Source organism: Bidens hawaiensis, unplaced genomic scaffold (assembly GCF_021521415.1).
Source record: "Bidens hawaiensis isolate Kalapana, Puna unplaced genomic scaffold, B.hawaiensis_p1.1 tig00017448_1, whole genome shotgun sequence".
Taxonomy (NCBI): Eukaryota; Viridiplantae; Streptophyta; class Magnoliopsida; order Asterales; family Asteraceae; genus Bidens; species Bidens hawaiensis.
The window spans coordinates 113,071-135,723 of record NW_027492637.1 but is presented as its reverse complement, the minus strand read 5'-3'; the positions used below and the strand labels follow the sequence as shown (position 1 = coordinate 135,723).

Genomic DNA, 22,653 nt, shown 5'->3' with positions numbered 1-22,653 from the left:
CATGATGTTATTAAAATGGATTGAATGAAGACATCTTTATTGAGTGAGAATAAAATTATAGAAAATGTATAGTTAATAGTTTAATTCTGAACTATGTGTTTATAAGGTCATATGAAGTGTATTTTTAATATAGCCATGGTGCATGATAAGTTATTGAATTGATATTACACTGAAAAGTTATTGAATCACATCTCTCTGCAAAAGTTGTGATATGAAATCTCACTAAAAAACCTATTTATAATTTGAGAATCTTTCATGCTTTATCACACTAAATAGTAACTTACATCATATCTCTCTGTAAAGTTGTGAGATGTTACATCTTGAGAATATTATAGGCTATTATCATCACTAAAGCACAAAACAAAAGCATGTATCTTGATATATTATGTAAATCTATTTAAAGTGGTCAAGAAACATATCAAACCGTGGTCTTGAACCACGGGTTGATTAAAAAACAAAAAGATGCATGTGAACATATTCTGTACTTGACAAAAAAATAAAAAAAAAACATCAAACGTGGTTTCAAACCACTACTTGACCATCAAAACCACCTCACTCACAGAAAGCAGTATTAGGTTTATATTTTGGGTGAAATCTGTGGTTTCAAACCACGGTTTGTATTATTTTATTCTTACTTTATTGTTTTCTGAAAACTCACCTGACACACTTAAGGAAAAAAAGACAAACCGTGGTTTCAAACCACGGTTACACCATGTTTGAAAATACTTAAAAAAGCCCACCACTTTTGAAACAACTTTTCTTAAAAGCACTACTTCTGAAAAGATTTCAATGAAAATCACTCGATCAACCCCTGCTTTACCCTACTCTCCCCCACCCCCACCCCTCACAAACCAAAAAATAATAAAAAAGTAATTTATTATTATCATTTTTTGTTAAAACTTAAAAGTAAAATAAAAAATAAATGGGAGGCAGTGTATGGGGGTGACGTGAGTGGGTTGTGATTTAATTTGACCAATTTTTTTTTGAATGATTTTATTTTAACCCATATTTTTGGGACATGGTTAAAACTGTCAAGAGTCTCAAATTTTGACTAACATGATTTTATCATATTAAATGTGTGACATATCAGGATCTAATCACTTGTTATATTGGACAACCATTTAATAATGTAAAAATATCATTTGATAATACTCATTAATACGACCGCTTGTTTTGAATTTCTTGTGTTCAATTTAGAAAAGACAATTACATTGTAAGTGGCGTTTACGGAAGTGTAAAAGTAATTAGTTTAAAAACAAAGTAATTACGTGCTCAAACACGCAAAACTCATCTCAAAATAAAGTATGTAAAATTAATGTTCATGCAATGAGTGAAACTCCATGCTAAGGCATGCAATGTGTTCTTTAGCATACCTATCAACCTGAACAAATATAAATACTCTCAAGAGTCAACACGAGTTTGGTGAGTTCATAAGTTATAAGAAAAAACAAGGCATTTACATTTAACGCATTTGAAATATATCAAGGTAGCTAGCCTATGTACAAGTTACTAAATGATTGAACTAAAGTTGACTGTTGTGTATGTTGCTTGCCTTCTTACCAAGTCTATCACAAAACACTAGCGTAATGTTAGGTTAATGTTGCACATGTTCGACTCCTAGCAGTACTACTCAATATTACCCCGTGATCCCATCTTATCAGTTCAGAAATGTAAGGACTTTCAAGATATGAAGCATTTAGTAAACATGTGATGTATAAGAAACTACCACTACCTTTAACAAGGCGATACCCCCCCCCCCCCCATTTAACTAGACAAACTCAAGTGTTCAACAACACATGGTCCTAAGGTTCACGTAAGGACTCACACATCCACACAAGTTTAACCCAAAAATCAAGAGTTCAACAAAGTTCTAACATGATTCCTACATCATATATTGGCCAAATAATCAAACATTCTCATCACATAGCACATATGTAGATTCTTAAATCATATGACACATTTTAGCATGCCAAGATGTATTTTATTAACTAAGAAAATCATAGAGTTAAATGATGAAAGTATTAACACAGTATGATACATAAATTAGGTTTCTAAAACTATTTATGTTATATTTTTCCAATGTACACAAACACCATGAAAATTCAACTATCATAACAAGGTACATGCAGCTACAACAATGCACAACAGAAAGTTTTGACTCGGTTAAACAACAATACTTATCAAATAAAGCATCGCCAATTGGGTTAGATTTTCAACTTAATGTTCCAAAAATGGAACCAACCTCATTTGGTCTTGTCAATAAGGAGATATGATGTTGGGAAGTAAACAACTCCCCGATTCAGTTTTGACTATAATCTTTTAAAATCATAATAACTATAAAATACTCGTCCAAAAATTACAAAGCTTATCATTCTAAAAACTAGATTCAAAATATTACATCCAAGAACAAAGTATCAATTAAAAACACTTAATTATCAACCGGTTACAGCCACCACATCAAAGAGTAACATCAAAGAGTAAGAACGAATCTGTCAAAAACTATTATCATCATAAATGCATACAAGAATATGTTTACATCATACTTAGGGCTTCTAATCAGTCAAATATTATCATACTCATGATTCACTATCAATTTTACATAGGTATAAAGACTTCCTAGGGTTTTGAAAATAATCAAGTAGGACGTAACATTCATATTAACCAAATTAATTAACTCGGTCGGGTTCGACATTAATCACCAACGTGTAAGGATAGCTTTGTGCGACTCATAAGTTCTCTTAATTACTATTACGTGAGTGCTTGTGCAATAACTGACATACTTAATTAATCCTAATAAAGTGAAATGCATATATGAATATTTGAGATAACGGAGTTAGCATTAACGACGTTAACCTGAAATTGCGGGTGTCACAAAAGCATTCTTTCATTTTTTTTTATCATCTTTCCTTATAAAATTGGAAGGATATATGAATTACACCCAACTTGAGATTTCATTGAATTCATTTACATTTCATCTCATGTCGAAGTGAACACACCATGTCATGGGATTTAAATTTCAGTTCCTTTGAATTTTTACGAATGCTATGAAACAAACGTGACCTAAGTCTTTTTTCTATTTCATATTAATTTATAAAATATTTGAATTATTAAACAACATTATTAAGTAGTATTATATTATTAGGGGTACGACTTGCAGTTTCTAACTAGTGTCATTTATCTCCTTTCTTTGTTTTATGTGTCAAAGACTTGTTTGGGCTTCACGAGATAGTGCAATGATCCTGCACTATTAAAATGGATGATTTAATTGGTGTTGGTGTTAGCTTATTGGGCTATTTGGAAAGCTAGAAATGATATCGTCTTTACTTCTAACAAGGCGGTGACATCTAATATTAGACGAGAGTTAAGACCGGCCTTTGGGTTAAGAGTAGATCTAAGCTTAGTTCCTTAGATGAGACTTAATTTTGTGATGTTTGCCTTGATTGGTCTTGACTTGTTTTCGTTCTAGTTTATTACTAGTTTGCTTGTTTTTTTTTGAACTATAAACTTTTATAAACAAAGCGATCAATGCCAAAAGCAACTGCCATAACCCGGAGGCTGCCGCCCACCAAACAACACACTACAAGAACTCAAAGTTACACCAACTTGACCAATCTAGAACATTACATTTATATCGGTTTTTAAGACAAAGAAAACCAAAAGATTTTATATCTCCTACGATCTCTTTGATCTTCACTTCCCTCCCCCATACAATTTTCCATTTCTCGCTTTCCAAATTCTCCAACAAGTTATAATAATTATCCCGTGAAAAACCTCTTTCTTGCGCGCCTCTAAATCCGCCATATGAGAGAGATCAAACAGGTCTCTAACCGTAAAGCCGTAAATAGGACTAACCTTACACCATTGACTTATATTCTTCCAAACCACTGCATCAACCACAAAACTCGCAAAAATATGATCTGCCAATTCCCAACTTTACTCACAAAGGGTGCATAAACAACTTGCAACCGGAATATTCCCTTTTCTAATTCCAACTTAGTCGGGATCTTGTTCAGCTCCGCCCTCCAAACATGGATATTACACTTCGCCGGGACCCATCTACTCCACCTCATGATGTAAATATTACTAGTTACAGCCTTTGAATAAGCAACCGCTTTACCAACTTAATCGAGAACTTCCTAGCCTTATCCCTGTAACAACTCGGGTTTTGAATTCAAATTTTACCCGACTCGGTTCGATGTTCGGGTTATTTTATTAAATTAATATACTGCGCTTATCGAGCTTAAATTTATTAATATATTAATATTTATTTGTTTATAGTGATAACTTTTACGTTTTGACATTTTGAACCCAAACTATAAGCATGAACGTCTTTTGTATCCATCCTCATACTCCAGGGTCCTTTTTGAAAATATTGTTATAACCCATTTCACTAAACTGGGTATCCATATGCCAAACCCGTATTCATAATCAATTTCTTGAACCCGAAACTATAATTTGTTAATTTGAACTTTGAAATTTTCGTATTTGATCTCGTAATTATCCTAACTATCTTATTTACGGCCTATTAATCAATTTAAATGTGCTAAACAAATTCAAATATGAATTATTATTCCGTTTTATACGAACTATAAACCCTAATAACTAATTTCTATATAAACAAACGTAATTTCTGCAATTGAATCAATTCTTAGCACCTCCAAACCACCGCGATCCTAACCCCTACACTTAATTGCATTTTCATCACTTTTTGATTGTCCGTTCGTAGTCATTTTTGGTCGGCTACTGGTTGTAGCAATTAACCCATTTTCGTTTGTCTTTTAAGGTAATTAATTATAGGGTTTTGATTGCAACTATGTAAGAATCAAAAGCCCTAAGGCTAATTTGATTAACATCAATGGATTTGATCAATTGAATTGGTTAGGGTTTTATCAAATCTGGTGGTTTTTGAACTTCTGTTTATATTATATCGTTTCTGGGGTATTCTGCACGTCGCTGGATAGCCCAGCTGGATATCAAATCTAGACCCTGCCACCCCGATTTTCTAGGTTATTTTTTATATTTATTTTTAAAACACTTAGTTAAGTATATTATTAATATTAATAATCAAATAAAGCTATTTTATTAAAAACCGACTATGTAATACTTCTTTTCTCACGTCTTGAGTCCGTGTATGTATGTATATGTAAACATATACGTATATATACATATATGAAAGCAAATCTTTATGTTTTAATATATATATATATATATAGCAAGTAAACTATATATATATATATTTATAAAACTAATAATATTTTTAAAGGATATGTTTTCTTTTATATACGTTTAACAAACTAATAAATTGATATAGTATATCTTTATATATAATATTACTAGTTTTTATCCCTCGTATTACAGGGATTGTTTTACATTACTCGTTTTTAATATCTATATACTCTTTTTGGGTTTAATTTTATTTATTGTAATGAAATTTATAATATACTTAGAGTTTGACGATAAAAAGGTTTCACAAACAACTAAGATGTTATAACCCGGTTTAAAAGTTATCTGGGTTTGGTAAGACCCAAGACCCGCTTATTTTTTTTACTATAAAATTGTTTCTTAATTATAAATATTTTTTTTTTAAAAATCATATAATAATTTTTAGTATATCCTATTTTATAGAATTTTCACATCAATAATTTGGTGAGAATAATTTTTAATTTTATGAGATTTTATAACCCGTTTAAGGAATATCTGGATTTGGTAAGACCCATACTGTGAATTCGGGTCAAATGCATGATTAGCCTCCATTTAAAAATCAAGCAAATCTTATGACTCCAAAAAAAGTGGGAGCGACCACATCGCGACACATAGAATTTTTATGTTTTCGTTTATATATATTATTGATATTAATTATGACAAAAAAAGGAGTGTAATATTAATTTAATAATAATTATAATTATCGTGTTTTCATAATCAGTCTTGTACATTTACTTAACGTATTCGTACTTCTCTTTTCCTTAATAGGTTTTACCGTCAATGCGTGATTTCCGCATATCATCATTCTTAATATTCCCATTCACCTTTGTTCATCTATTGAGGTGAGTACCAGATTCCCCTATTTTACATTTTTTCCACGTTTTGGGGACATATGCGTAAATATACTTCTCATATATACTTATACACAAAGCTACAACTATTGTCTTAGGTGTTAACAATTTATACCTTACTTGTTTACGTGCTTACATGCTTTACGTGAACCGCATTCGGAGAGGTCCAACATAATCTCATAATATTATGATCATACGCCAGTCGTTATAGCTTTGTGCTTCTCGACATCTTTTTTATACTTGCTCATTTGGTTAATTTGTTATTCTCATATGACTTGTTACAATTACTTTTTTTATATATACTATATGTACATTTAAACTGGTGTGTTGCTCACTCAACCTTGTGTTGACAAATCTACTTTCTTTTCAACGCATATGCAGGTCATCGTGTGACGTGATTATCAAGATTGTTTGAAGCAACTTAGGATGCATACTAGAGAAAAAGATACAAGAACTTAATTATGGATGTTTAATGTAGTTGTTTATTTATGAGTTTGATGTACTTGATTATTTAACTAAATTTAATAGATATTGTCACACTTGATATTGCATAATAGTACCTTGAGAGCTGTGGGCAATCAGTTCACGCCCCAGCATTTCCGCCGTAGGTTGGGGTGTGACACTCCCCAATCCATTCCCACGAGTCCGAACCATAATACCAGGCTTCAGCATTGACAATTTGGAGACATATTTCCCATTCTTCCCTTTCAATCATCAGGTTGAGAGTTTTTGACCATTCCCAAGCCCGACCAAACTGGTTTCCATATCTCCAAACCGATCTACGACTTTTTTTTAACAGTATAATTTGATGAACAAAACCCAACCACCCCAAAGAGCAACCTCCACAACCGGAGAGAAGCCACAAACAAAAACCACAAAAGAATTACATGAACGAGAATTTACACAACTTCGTCCAATTTATATGTCTATTTATTGTCCTATTCTTGCACTAAAGAAATCCTTTCGATTTTATATCCCCGATTATATATTCTATCTTAACCGGTTTTCCTTCAAATATTTTCTCGTTTCTCGCCTTCAAAATTCTCCAACAAACAATAATCACTATCCCGTGAAAATCCTCATTCTCCACTTCGCCCAACTCAATAGTTTTATAAAGATCTAACAAGTCTCTAACCATGAAGCCAAATATAGGAGGGACTTTGCACCAATGACTAACATAATCCTACCCGACCGCTGCAACCAAACAACCGGTAGTAATGTGATTCGCCGACTCGTAAGCGGAATCACATACGGGTCACTTGGTTTAAGGTGTGTTTGGGGTTCCTTATTTAAGGTGAAAAGGCATTTTTGTGATAAGTTGAAAAGGTCTTATGACTTTTTAATAAGGAGTTACCAAAAAAGTGTTTGGATTAACCGAAGTCAATAAGTTATTTTTTAAAAAGTGTTTGTTTAATTTATTGATGTAAAATGACCAAAAAGGATATTTTTGTATAAGTGAATAAGTTATTTTTAAAAAGTGTTTAGGATTGCTTATCTATACTATTTTATACTTTCTTTCATCTCTAGCATATTGAAAAAGAAATTACAAAATATACATCATAAAATTTGTTTACATATATTATAATTTCTTGATTAGACCATAAAATTATTACATTCAGAATGTTAAAAAAAGCACCAAAACTGCACAATAATAACAAAATAATGTCATACTACATACCTCTATGCGATTCCATTATTTCTTGTGCAATAGAATCTCTTATTGCTGGCATAATCATAACATCATTACAGGTACGATTTGTAGCCGAAACTTCTTCATGATCTTCATCACTAGGACCATCTTTTGTGGGATTGTAAGATTCTTGTTGGGCTGTTTCAAATGTTTTATCAAAGCTACCGGCCTTTCTAATAAAGTTATGAATAGCCAACAACGCTAACACAATTTTCACTTGGTGATCGTATGTGTAATTAACATGCATATCTCTCAATTACGACCACCTAGCTTTCCACACTCCAAAAGTTCGTTCAATGATATTTCGCAATGATGAGTGGTAATAGTTAAATGTTTCTTTTGGTTCGCGAGGAGCACGCATAACGCTAGTCTGTCCACGTTGCAAATCTGGTATATGATAACGAATGTTCGCACATTTGTATGGAGCAAGATACCCTTTAGTATTTGGGTATCCGACATCAACAACGTATTATTTTTCTACAAAAAAAAAGTTGTGAGTCGTTTCAAACAAAAGCTTGGGATGTTTACGGTTCGGTTTGAAACCGTGAAACCGATCAAACTAGGGGTGTTCACGGTCCGGGTTGGACGATTTTTAGGATAAACCATGAAACGAATCGTTAGCAACGGTTTTTGATCATCTAAAACCGAAACCGAATCGTGGATAATTAAAAACAGTAACGGTTTGGTTCCGGTTTGGTTTCACGGTTTTGACTTATTGGGTCTTTATAAAAATTGAATACAATATACAAATGAAAAAACTTTTCAAAATGCATCAAGCGAACCTTCCTAAAAAATAGCTATTCCCTTTTCTAAGTTCAAGCAAGCACGCGTCGATAAACTCTTTGAACGTATCATTACCCCACAAGACTTTTTTTGTTTTTCGTAGTCTTAAGCATACTATATCCATGATTCATAAACAAACATATCCAATATACCAAGGTGAACACACATTAGCAATGTTGTAAAAGTAGGTCTACAAGGCCGAGTACTCTCCGAGTACTCGCTACAAGGTATGGTGCCGAGGGGAGTTTCCTTAACTCCGCCTAGTTACTAAAAATTGGTCAAATGTGGTCAACATTAGCCTGAATCACATCTAGTTGGTTAACGTGGGTCTATTTTGACTTAAAAAATACAACATAATTCGTATTTCTATAATATTAAAGAACGAATATCATTATTTTTAATTAATGATTAATATTTTTTAGAATAATTTAGTGTTTAAAAATGTATTTCTCTTATTTATATTGATATTCATTTATTTTGTTATAAATATTAGTAAACTTATTATATTTGAAATATGTATATTACCCAAAATCTATTTTTCTTTATATTTATCATGTCCGAGTACTCTCCGAGTACTCCCTCCAAGGGAGTCGGCCGCCTAGCGACTTTTGCAATATTGCACATTAGTGGATATAAGAAAACAACTAGAGATGAAACAAAGAATGAGCAAACAACTAAACATGTGTCATTCGGTCATTAAGATATCAAGTTTTAACTTAAGTATAACAAATAGATCATGAACAACTAAGTTTTTTTTACATATGAACATGTATCACATTCACACATATAAGATTATTTGCAACAATACATAATATGCATCTAATAACACACCATAAACATAAAATCTAATAAGACTAGTAATTAAAACATCAAACTTCATCAAACTCCATAAACATAAACCCCAATGCTACTTAACTTAAATCAAAGACTACTAAAATCATCAAAACACCAAACATGTTTCAACTAAATAACTTGCAAACAGATTTAAACACCAATTACTTGAGAATCAAACGGACATAAAATCGAATTGTACAAACCTGGTGACCTGTGTTTTTCAAATTGGACACCACCGTGTGTTTTTATTTTTTATTTTTTTGATAGAATGAGATGAGGAGTGTTCATATTAATAAGGAGTTAAGGAGTGAATTCAATGTTACCAGGGGTAGTTGAGAGTGATAGATACTTGGATTCAATTAATCGATGAGTTAGGTATGATTTAGAGGAGCGAATTCAATGATCAAGTAAGGTTTAGGGTTGAAGTGAGCCGGGTGTTAAAGAGAGTTAGCTGGGTGGAATAATGATCCATGGCAGGGGTAGGCGGGTGTGTTAAAGGGAGTTGGTGGAATGGAAGGATGAAAAGGGTATTTTAAACCTACAATGAGATAAGTTACCATACCTCAACTTATTCAAAAATCATTTTTTAGCATTATCAATAACGAGAAAGTTATAAGGACTTATTAGTTTTCAAACACTAAACAATAAAAATGACTTATTCATCCTTCTCGGTCCGAGTAAAATAAAGAATCCCAAACACTCCCTTACTAAAGTGCCATCTTATTTAAAAACTAGGAATTAGGACCCCGCGCTTTGCGACGGGACCGTTAAATTGAACAAATATAACATAAGTAAAACCCTAAACCATAAACTCGCTGCAAGTCGACGTGAAGTCAGTCTGTATCAAGTTACGACATCGAAACTAAGCAAAAGAAATAAACATTTCAATGCCAAAATACAACAAATTATCATATGCAGATATGTAGAGCCAAAAAAGCCGTCACGTTACAACTGCAAACCAACACAAATGCAATTAGTATCAATGGTACCAACACAAATTAGTAAGCCAAAAAAAATATCTTAAAGGTGAGGTAGCAAACGTTGAAACGCAGTATAAAACCATAAGACAATGATATCTTTTTAAAATCATGAAAAACGTGTCGGTCATTGTAGAGAAAAACTATAAAAAAAATATGAAAGAAAAGTTAAAAAATCGTCCAATCGAGAAACAAAACATGTAAAACCGATACTTGCCCAAATTTAGTTTTTAAAAATATAGTTTGTTAAATATTTTAATTAGTTGAAATAAAAAGTAAAATAAAATAAATATATATTATCATTTTTGTTTATTAAATTATAGTTAGCGATGATTTTGAGGTTATAATTAATAAAATATTGAATAGTAAATGGAATAGTAATTTTGTGTAGAGGATTAAATCCTCCTTTTAATATATATATTAACTAGTTTTTATCCCCCTTATTACGGGGGTTGTGTTTCTTTTTCGTGTCTAATATTTATAATTTTTGCATTTTAATTTTATTTATTATAAAAAAAAGGTTAATAATATACTTAGGGTTTGATAATGAAATAGTTTCACAAATAACTGACATGTTATAACCCGTTAAAAAACTACGGGTTTTGTGATACCCATGACCCGCTTATTTGTTTACTATAAAATTGGTTCTTATTATAAATAATATGTTTTTCTTAAAAAATTGAATATTAATATTTAGTATATCCCTATTTTATAGGATTTTCATATCAAATACTTGGTAAGATTTATTTTTAGAATAATGAGATGTTATAACTCGTTTAAGGTTATCTGGGTATGGTGAGACACATACCGTGAATTCGGGTAAAATGCATGAAAAGTCTTCATTTACAAATAAAATAATATGATGGCTTGAGTAAATATAAGAAACAACTATAGAGCTTTTAAATGTTTTGTTTATTTACGGGGTGTTTTATATTATTTGTTTCTAATATTTATTTATTTTTTGAATTTTTATTTCTTTATTGTATGAAAGTTAATCATATATAAATATGATTTAATGATAAATTTTTTCACAAATAAATGAGATGTTATAACCGGTAGGGGTGTTCAAGAAATCCGAAATCCGAAAAAATCCGAAATCCGATCCGAAATCGAAACCCAAATAAACGATCCAAATTCTTATTCGGATCGGATAAATCCGAATATCCGAATAACTAATTCGGATTCGGATCGGATTCGGATATGGAAATTTAAAAAATTATGATTGTTCGGATTATTCGGATATCCGTTTAGTCCGAATAAAAAACATGTTTTTAGTGGTATTTTCAGATTTGGTATATTTATTAGACTATTATTTGAAGTTTAAACTTAAAATTTGTGTTAAGAGTAGTTCGTATTTTCAGGTTTATATGTGTATTATGATTCTAAACTGTTAAATGTTATGATCAAAAAAATAGGAAATTTTTTTAGGTTTATTTTGGATTATTCGGATAATTTCGGATTATTCGGATATATCCGAATCCGATCCGAATTGAATTCGGATAGATTCGGATCAGATTGGAATATTTCTAATTCGGATCGGATCGGATTTCGGATAGGGTCCAAAAATTTTCAAATCCGAATAACCCGAACCGAATAACCCGAATAATCTGTTATCCGATCCGATGAACACCCCTAATAACCGGTTTAAAAGCTATATGAGTTTGATGAGACCCAAGACCCGTTTATTTTTTTAACTATAAATTTGGTTTTGTAATTATAAATAATATATATCTTTTTTAAATAAATCATATATTATTTTTAGTATATCCTACTTTTTAGGATTTTTATATCAAATATTTGGTGAGATTAGTTTTAATTTAATGAGATGTTATAACCCGTTTAAGAAATATATGGGTTTGGTAAGACCCATACCCATGAATTCGGGTCAAATGCATGAGAAGCCTCCATTTAAAAATCAAGGAAATCTGGTTACTCCAAACAAAGAGGAAACTACCCGCACATAAGATTTTTATGTCTTCGATTATATATATTATAGATACATTCCCAAGCAGTTGATTCAGATACTGATTCATCAAAAAGTTTTCTGAAACAATAATTAACGTAACCAATGTTTGTAAAGCTTCAACATTTAGAATCAACATGCATCCCAATTCTCCATCCACTTAAACCCTCAAAACCCAACAACAACAACAACAACAATGGCGGCCAAGTTTCAATTCCTCTTCCACGTCGCCAATTCATCAAGAAACACCATAACCCACCTCCAAAACCACCTCAATTACACAAAAGACAAGCTTTTGTTAAACCAAAACCCAACCCAGATGAAATTACAAAGGTGCACACCAACTGTTCGACCAATGTCATGAGTCAAAATGAGGTTAAAATGTGCACACCAAGTGTTCGACAGAAGTTCTGAGTGAAAATAAAGTGGTTAAAAAGGTGCAAACCAGGTGTTCGACGAAATGGGCGAGTTATGGAGGGTGTATTCCGGCTATATTACGTGCTTTGGAACGAGTTGATAACTTTGACGTTGCGTTTAAACCGTGGGAATTTACTCTAACCAAGAAGGAAAGAACAATAATCTTGAAAGAGCAAAAGGATTGGCAAAGGGCTATGGAGATCTTCAACTGGTTTAAAACGAAAGGATGTTATGAGTTGAATGTAATTCATTACAACATAGTGATTCGCACACTCGGTAAATGTAAAAAATGGGACGAGCTCGAGACGTTAAAGGATGAAATGGAGAAAAGTGGAGTTGAACCGATTAATTCCACGTATGGAACGTTGATTGATGTTTATAGTAAGGGCGGAATTAGAGAGAAAGCAATGTATTGGTTAGATGTAATGAACAATAAAGGAATAAAACCCGATGAGGTCACGATGGGGATCGTTGTTCAAATGTACAAAACCGCAGGCGAGTTTGAAAAAGCCGAGTCTTACTTTAAGAAATGGTCGGTCCGCCAAACCACACCAACAAAGATTCAACCTTTAAGCGTGTATACGTATAATACCTTGATTGATAATTATGGTAAAGCCGGAAGACTAAATGATGCGTATGGCACGTTTAACCAGATGCTTAAAGAAGGTATTGTTCCAAACACGGTTACACTCAACACGATGATTCATATGTTTGGTACTCATGGTCGGTTAGATGAAGTTACATCATTAATGAACAAAATGGAACAGTTTCAGTGTGTACCGGATACACGAACGTATAATATACTCATTTCACTTCATGTTAAACATGACAATATAATTATGGCAAAAGGGTACTTTAAAAAGATGAAAGAAGCGTCTCTTGAGCCGGATCATGTGACTTACCGTACACTTTTGTATGCTTCTTCGATAAGATGTATGGTTCCCGAAGCAGAAGAGCTGGTAACTGAGATGGGTCAAAAAGATCTTGAAATAGATGAATTCACACAATCTTCGGTTACACGAATGTATATCGAATCGAGTATGCTTGAAAAAGCATGGTTGTGGTTTAATCGGTTTCATATTAATGGGAAAATGAGCCCCGAGTGTTACTCCGCGAGTATTGACGCGTTTGGAGAACGCGGTCACATTTTGAAAGCCGAAAATTTTTTCAAATGCTGTCAAGAACGAGGAAATTTAACAGTGCGCGAATTTAACGTGATGATCAAAGTGTATGGAGTTAACAAGAAATACGATGACGTGTGTCGGGTATTCGATAGTATGAACGAACACGGTGTGGTCCCGGATAAATGCAGTTATAATTCAATAATCCAAATGTTTGCAAGTGCTGATCTTCCAAAAAAGGCTACATTTTATTTAAGGAAAATGCAAGAATCTCGGTTGGTAACCGACTGCATACCGCACAGTGTGGTTATTTCAAGTTTTATTAAATCAGGTCAGTTAGAAATGGCGGTTGGTGTGTATGAAGAAATGATTGAATCTAACATAAGTCCGGATGTGGTTGTTTATGGCATGTTGATTAATGCGTATGCGGATGTTGGAGACGGTAAAGAAGCGTTGCATTATGTGAATCAAATGAAAGACGCGGGTTTGTGTTTAAATGGCATTATATGTAATTCTTTGATTAAACTGTATACGAAAGTCGGGTGTTTAAAAGAAGCAGAAGAAGCATATTATATGCTTAAAAAGTTAGACGTAGACGAGGGTGCAGATTTTTATTCTTCCAACTGTATGATTGACCTATACACCGAACGGTCAATGGTCAAACCCGAAGAGGAAATTTTTGAAAAGTTAAGAAGAAACCGGACCGCGAACGAGTTTTCATACGCAATGATGTTGTGTATGTACAAGAAAATTGGTAGCTTTGATGAAGCTTTTGAGGTTGTGAAAGAGATGAGGGAGTTAGGCTTTTTGACCGATTTGTTAAGTTATAATAATGTTCTTGAATTGCATGCGTCGGATGGTAGATTTAAAGAGGCGGTGATGATATTCAAGGAGATGGTTGATTCGGGTGTTCAGCCAAACGAGTTGAGTTTTAAATCGCTTGGAGTTGTTCTTATGAAGCTTGGTGTTGCAAAGAAAGCGGTTAAGAGTCTTGAAGTTAAGTGGAGAGATGATAATGAGAGTGGTTTGAAGGCATGGTTAGACATTCTAGATTCAGTTGTTGGTATGGTTTATTTTGATATTAATGATTAGTGAATAGTGATGATTTAGTTGTATTCAAAGTTCATAATTTAGGATGTAGGATTGTGTTGTATGTTCATATAAAATTGTTTGTTGTATCATTATAAGTTTGTTGTTTTAAACTAATGTAACTTGATATATATTTTAATTGAGTTTCATAAATGTTGTGAAAGAGGGTGGCTTTGAATGAGAAGTAACAAGGCAACATGTGTTCAAATTGAACCTAATGTAAATGAGATGTATCTTATGGAATACCCATGGTTAAGACATCTTGTACACAACACAAGTGTATGTTTGATCTAGTCAAACACCATTCGTGGAAGAATTTAGAACATGTTTTGAGGTCGGTGAAAACTCTCTTCATCATATATTCTATTCTATTATACTTACGTTCTTGGTCTTCAAATTGGCCACAATAAAGTTAAATATACACATTAAACTTGCTACATAATGAATATAATCATAATGATTATTGAAGAAACACGGTGCCTATCCTCAGTTATGGGTCCTAGATCCAATGAGTATACAAGGTAAAATACGATAACTATTATCACAGTATGAGCACAACTTCCCAAAGTCCAATGTCTGGAATCTGCAAAACAAATACCGTGAGTCTCGTTACAGGAAGGACAAGAGGGGGGGTCTTCCTGTAACCACCCTGCGGCGTGAGAATCAGTAACGTTCGTAAAGAGAGAAGTATTGAAGTAAACAGACTAAGAGTAGTCAGAGTATATGTGAGTTAGAATACCAGTGAGTGAATGAATATCTCATGCAGGTTGACAAGGTATTTATAGCCGAAGGATGTAGGAAGGTGACTGGGCCAGCTATCCTCTTCTAGAAGATCTTGATAACTATCTGGATGCGTGTCCTCTTATGATAGGTTGAGCTATACGTCCCATGTGCATGGGTATAACAACCTAGACACGCGTCACCTAATGATAGGATGAATTGCACCCTAGCCATGTGCACGGTTATAACAAACTGGCCAGGTGTCCTTCTTCTATTGGTGGGCAAGTCACATACTCCTCAAGCAATACTCGTGGACGTTCTTCTGGAGTGTAGTTAGTTGTTGACATCTGTCCCGTTGGCATTGCCTTCTGATCATTTTGGCGGACAGATGTCCCGTTCTGCGGATGACCTCTGAGGGTGCCAGGATGCTTCCGCACGTGTTACGATGATGTTCTTCCTTTCCCAGGATATGCGGGTGATCCGAATGTCCCGCGGGCGATACATGAGAGGTTCTTTAATGACCCGCGGGTGGTACTTAAGGGTATTTGGGTCTTTTTGGTACTCTACCTCTATAAGTCCCCCAGTCCAGTGTTTCTTCCGTGTGAAGTCTTTATGCGGGTGAAATTCTGGACTTAATGTATTTCGGGGGGTTTTGGATTTTGAAGTTAGGTAGAAAATATCTTCTGTTGGTATAGATAATCATGAAAAAGGACAGGTTGATCACTCGCAAGCGCGTGAACAGATGATGGAACGTTTATGCCGGCTGTCACTGTACCCGACATTTATGCCGGCTGTCACGTGGCGATTGGTGATTAGGCGATGAGTTTCTCTCTCCACTGTTCATATCCCATCGCATTAATTGCGATGGGTATTAAAGGAAGAGAAATCTTCTAATCAAAGTTTTATCGCCTTTATTTTCTAATTACCTTCTTTTCTTTCTTTCTAATAAAGCATTGACTTTCTCATATATCCTTTTACCAAATTCTTCTGCGATGTCGAACGTTCAAACTGAAGTTGACGAGATAGAAATTTCATGGGACTATTCAGAATACGAGAGGCTGCTAGAGACCTATGGCATTCCACCGGAGTGGGAGCCGGAGTTTCCTTCTCCGGGCTCTATAGCCAGTTTATCTCCTCCTGGTAAAATGGCTGTTTATGCTGATTATTTCAACTGTGGGAATTTTCGTCTTCCCTTGACGAAGTTCTTTATGAAGGTATTAACTGCCTACGGGATTCATTTATCCCAGCTACACCCACGTACTGTAATGCGAATTCGTCATTACGAATTTGTATGTATAGCACGTGACCTGGTGCCACATCTTGACCGTATTCCGGTTTTTTACCGACTTACCAACCGTGACGGTTTGTATTCATGTCTAGGATTCTCCGACCGAAGCATTGGGTATGAGGTTGAGAAGGTGTCCGCCGATTGGCGTAGTAAATTCTTTCGGATTTCTGAGGACGTGGTGCCTGTTACCATGGTCCGTCGTCCGGTTAACTCTCATCTTCCGGATGTTGTTACGGCTGCCCATGAAGGACGCGATTGGTTCCGCACTCTAATGGCGAAACCAACACCGATGCGAACACTACCTGAGGAAGCCCTGGTGTGGGCAGGCATGAGCCGTTTATGGGCCTCGGAGTTTATGGAGCCCATCTTCGTTGACTTACATGAATGTAAGTTACCCCTACTATTCTTTCTTCTTCTTTGAAGTTTTTTATGATTAAATTCTTATCTTTTCAGGTCGAGGTTCTATGCCCAATGCCCTTTTTAAGGACAAGGGTTGCGTCCGCCAAAGCATCCGGGATGCGGGCGACCAACCTATTCTTGAGAAAACCAAATCCCGATTCCTTTTCCCAAAGAAGGTGCGGGCTGAGCCCATTGTTTCTGACGCAACCTTTGAAACAGGTGCGTATATTTTAAATCCTCCCGCTTAATGCTTGCACTTCCGATGGGACGATCGCCATTCTATTATCGAGTGATGATGATGGCGATGCCTCTGATTTTTCCACCTCTCGAGAAGAGAGGGATTATGATGGCGGTGTCCCTGAATCTTCTGTCTCCCATTTATTGGCAGAGTTAGAGAAGAAAAGAGCCTTTTCAACTTTTCAAGTGATTCAGGCGGCTGCGAAGACTGCGAATGCTGAGGCGGTACCTTCGAAGAAGAAACGAAAAACCCATCTTCCCAAGAAGCCACAATACAGTCTTGTTGATCGTATTGACACGATAGACGGTATGTGTTCTTCTTTAAGTACTTTATTATTTTTAAGTTCTTTTAGTTGAGTGTAGCTTTTTGTGCATATCCACTAATCTTACCAGAAGATGTGTCTGAGAGGTTGCCTACTCCAACTCCTCAAATGGAAAGGCAACCATCTCCTCCTCCAGAAAGGGAAGTGGAAGACCCGCATTCTACTCTTCCAAGTAATATTAACATGGAAGATCAACCGACCTCTCCTCCGACTGAGACTATTACAGAAGAGAGGGAGCCGACTCCTCCGGTTGATACTTCAGCGGAAGGACCCCACAACCAGTCTAGGACTGATAATCGTTTTGATTATCTTTTCCAGACTGGGAGTATTACTGGTGACCAGCAGACCAATCCTGCTGTTAATGAGGAAGGCTTTAGGACCGATGAGTCTCCTCCTCGACCTCCTCCTCAACAATCATCATCTTTCCCAGTTCGCCTAGAACCTTCAGGTTCCCGCTATTATGGGGCACGAACCTGGGAGATAAGCATGATATGTTTGTCCCTCCATGGGACATTACCAATGGGTCTCGGTTTACTGACTCCGAGACCTGTATGAGTTTTGTTAAGCATTGTACACCACCTGCAGAGATGGCATATCAACGTGACCTCTCCCGCCACGACCTTCATACGAATGTAGCTTATCATCTGGCTAACGCTTTAGCTGGTAGTCAGGAGGTTTTATGTGAGTGGCGTACTCTAGGCGGGAAGGTGGGAGAAGCTCATCGGCCAGCTGAGGCCGCGAAGAAAGAAGCTGAGGAGCACCGTGTTGCGGCCCATACTGCTAAATGAAAGCAGGCCGATGCGGAGAACGCCCTTAAGAGTGATCAGGATCGCAATGCTGCCGCTGCTCTTCGATGGAAGGAAGCTTGTGAAAAGCAAAACTCCCTTCTTGAGGCTGCTCGGGCAAAGGCTCAAAAGGAAAGAGATGACTTGGCTCGGGCTCAGAAAGCAAACTCGGCCTTGTAAAATCAAGTGACTCTTCAAGGCACTCGAATCCAAGAGCTTGAGGCGGAGCTAAATCTACAGAGGGAGCAAACTGAGCTTAAAGACAAAAGTGCCATTGAGGTCCAAGTTGCTTATGACTCCCTCCTGCAATATCATGAGGAAACGGTCGCAAGATCTCAAGCGCTCCAGGCGCGAGCTGAACGCGCGGAGCAGGACCGCCAGTGGTTCCTCACTCGGGGAGTTGATGTTGTAAGTTTTTTCCTCTTGAATGTTCATTGCTTACTTCTCATTTTCGATATTGAAAACTTGTATTTTTATTCTGACAGGTCGTCGGCCATATCAAGGGAAGTAAGGAGCTTACTGATAGCTTTGCCAATCTGATGGCTGCCTCTTCTTCACTTGGGCGCGTAATGGGATTTCATGAGGGGATGAATTATGCTCAACGTAACCGAACATTTAAAGATCATCCGCTTCATGGCCTTGACGTCAAGCAAGTACGTTCTATACGGGTGAAAGAGCACGATGCCTTGGTCTTCCCTTTGCAAAATATTCTTCTGGAGTTTGCGTCTGCCGAAGATGGCGTGCAGCAGCTGAGGAGTTACTTAGGCGATGACTCTGAAGATGATTCCTCAGAAGATACATCGCTGAAGGCTCCGGAAGGCGAAACGACCTCAAACCCTTAGGATAGGTTTAGGTGTTTCATGACTTGTAGTTTTTCTTTCCACGTATGTAATATTTCTTTTGAATATTTAATGAGAAAGAGCTTTTTGTCTTTTGCGAATATCCAATTGTTTTAAAGAAAATACCTTGAGAAGATATTTTTGAATTTTGAATTTTGAAAGTTGGATAACTTGTATGACGTGGCGGAGAGAGAAATTTCTGGTGACAACTGACAAGACGTGTATGACGTCTTTGACAATCTGTCTACAATTTCTAGAGTCTCCCGCCTGACGTGTCAATCATCTGGCGGTCCGCAGTTTTTCTCTCCTCTGGCACACCATCAATCGCATTAATTGCGATGAGTATAAATATACCGCTTGAGATTTCATACAACTTTTATTGCTTTCAAACTTTTCTTCTTTCAAACCTTCAAGATATAAAACTTTCTAGGATTTCCTTCTCCTTCATATTAGATGGCCGGAGAAAAGAAAGGTACTCCCACCATTGGTGAAGTTATTGTAGGCCTTAAACAGAAGGATTTTGATGACTTTGTAAATGTCTACGGTTTGGCCCCTGAATGGGAGCCAGAATTTCCGGCAAAAGGTTCTGTTGCCACCAGTCCACCGCTTAAGAAGATGGCTGTATACATAGACCATTTTACGACCGGAAATTTCCGAATTCCGGTGACGAAATTCGTCCAGTCAATATTGACGACTTATGGGATCCATTTATCCCAGGTCCATCCTTTTGGGATGTTAAGATTCGACACTTCGAATTATGTTGTCAAGTTCGAAACTTCGAACTGTCCGTCGGCATGTTTGTCGTATTCTACAAAATGACCTTCCGCGATGGATGGTATAGTTTGGCTTCCACCGAGAAGAACGTTATAGGCACGGAATGGATCCGCAGCCTTCATGGCTGGAAGCCTAAGTTTTTCTGGATCCGGGAGGAGGTTATTCCATTCCCGATGTCCCGTCGAAAGGCGGAAGAGACCATGCCAGTGGTTCCGGCTGCTGCCCACGAGGGGCTTGCTTGGTTTACAGCCCTAACTGCCACTCCAACTCCCATGCGCCCGATCTATGAGGGGGCAATGGTGAGTGCGAAGATGAGTCGTCTATGGCCATTTCCTTCCTTGGTTTCTCTTGTTTTAATATACCTCAGATTTCTGACTGTTATTATTACTTGTGTAGGTGAGGGTTCCGCCTTCAGAACTTTGTTAGATCATGAGGGGGGAATGATGGTGCGCCGCTCAATCGATGAAAGGGATGTGCCTTTTCTTGGAGCACCCGCCCTAATTTTGTGTTTCCCACTGCGTTTCGCTCGGAACCAATATTTTCTGAGGCGATGTACGCCAAAAGTGAGGACTATGTTGAAGAATGCATTCAAAAAGGTGAGGGCTTTATACAACCTCGACCTGTGACTGCTATTACTTCTAGCAGGGTGATTGTACTCTTTTCGTCCAGCGAAGAGTCATCATTTTGCGAAGAAATTTTTACAGTAGATGTTAATATCGTTGTGGACTCGATTGCAGGTCTTACCCGCCATAGAGCCAATACTAGTCAGGCAGCGGGTCAAGATGATGTTGACACTGCTGCGGGAGGGGACCATCCCCAACTTGATGATGCCACTACTAAAGGTGGACATCCAGTTGCTGATGCGGACGTTTCAAAGGTGGCTGGCAAGCGCAAGGTGAATCCTACCAAGGCCGCTCCTAAGAAGAAGTCTAAGAAGGCGAAACCTTCTACTTTGGAAACGCGTTTGGACCAACTTGACGCGGACGATCCTTCGTTAGGTAAGCAAAATCTTTTTATTTGTTAACTGTTGTGAATTAGAATGTGTCTAACCCACTGTTAATGTTCTTCAGTGAACCTGGATAACCTTTCTGAAGGTGTTACAGGTTTGAATGGTTCAACTTCTCTTCCGCCACCGCCACCTCCTAACACTGCTAAAGATCCGGTTATTGTGGCGGATGATTCTCCTCTGAAGAATAAGGAGGTCGACAATACTGAACATGTCAGTATGTCACCTTCTTATAATGTTCATCACTTCAAGGATCAAGGAGGCGTGAGCATGTTTCCTCACGCTCCTCAGACTTCTCCAGCTCCTCAGGAGGAAGATCCTACCCCGCATCAACCGCGTTGGTCCTTAAGTCGGGATTCCATATTCCGTGACGTGGACCTATGTTTTGAATATTTGCGGGAAAGTCTTCCTCCCGGTGAGAGGGATCAACGTCGCCGTAGTATTCGCCAAGAATTATTGAACTCCAATTCTTATTATTTGGCGAATACTATTTCCACTAACCAGGAAATAACCAAGGACTGGTTGGCGATGAATGAGCAATGGGACGATCTGGCGGCCTATGCGTCCGAGGCCAAGGAGGAAGGTCTTAAAGCTATAAACGAGGCCCGAGAGGCCCGCCAGGCTCTAGAGGTGGAGAAGGTTGCTCGATCCGCTGCCGAGGATGCCAGGATTGCTCTCCAGAAACAATTGGATGAACAAGCCAAATCAATGGATGAGCAAGCCAAATTGGTGGAGGCTCTGCGAGCTGAATCGGCGGCCAAGGACAAACGTTTTCCTGACCTTAATGCCAAGAATCGAGATCAAGCCTTAGAGTGCGCCGGTCATAAGATAGAGCTTGTCCAGGCCAAGGCGGACCAGAAATGGCTATTGGCGGAAGCGATCCCCAAGGCATGTACCTTGTTTTTGTTGTAAATAATCTAAGTGTGTAGAGTTACTTATGCATAATTGTTTCAACAGGTCATCGTCGATGTTCGGGCGAGTGATGAGCTTGGGAACTGTGTTGCTGTTCTTCTGAAGGCATCCAAGCAAGCTGGCCGCCAACTGGGTTTCAAGGAAGGTTACCAGTTTGGTTCAACTTCCAGGATTCCTGAGGAGTATATTTTGGTTGGCCAGGATACTACAGCTGTCCTTAAACAAAAGACAAAGGATTTTGATTATTTGAAATTTTCTTTGACGGAGCAGATATCCGAGCTTGCGGATAAGGAGGACAACATCAAGCAGCTAAAATCTCTTCTTAAGCTTGACGAAGAAGATGAAGAAGATGCTGAGGATGTGGGAGGAGAAGGTGCGGGACATAATGATGTCGCACCATAGATAGATTTTTCTTTTTCTTTGTAACTAAACTCTCCATGTCT

The 22,653-nt window shown here is 36.8% G+C and overlaps 1 pseudogene; it reads left to right on the top strand.

Moving 5' to 3' along the window:
* Positions 1-12,405: 12,405 nt before the first annotated feature.
* On the top strand, positions 12,406-14,930 carry LOC143553913 (pentatricopeptide repeat-containing protein At3g23020-like; annotated as a pseudogene).
* Positions 14,931-22,653: the final 7,723 nt, after the last annotated feature.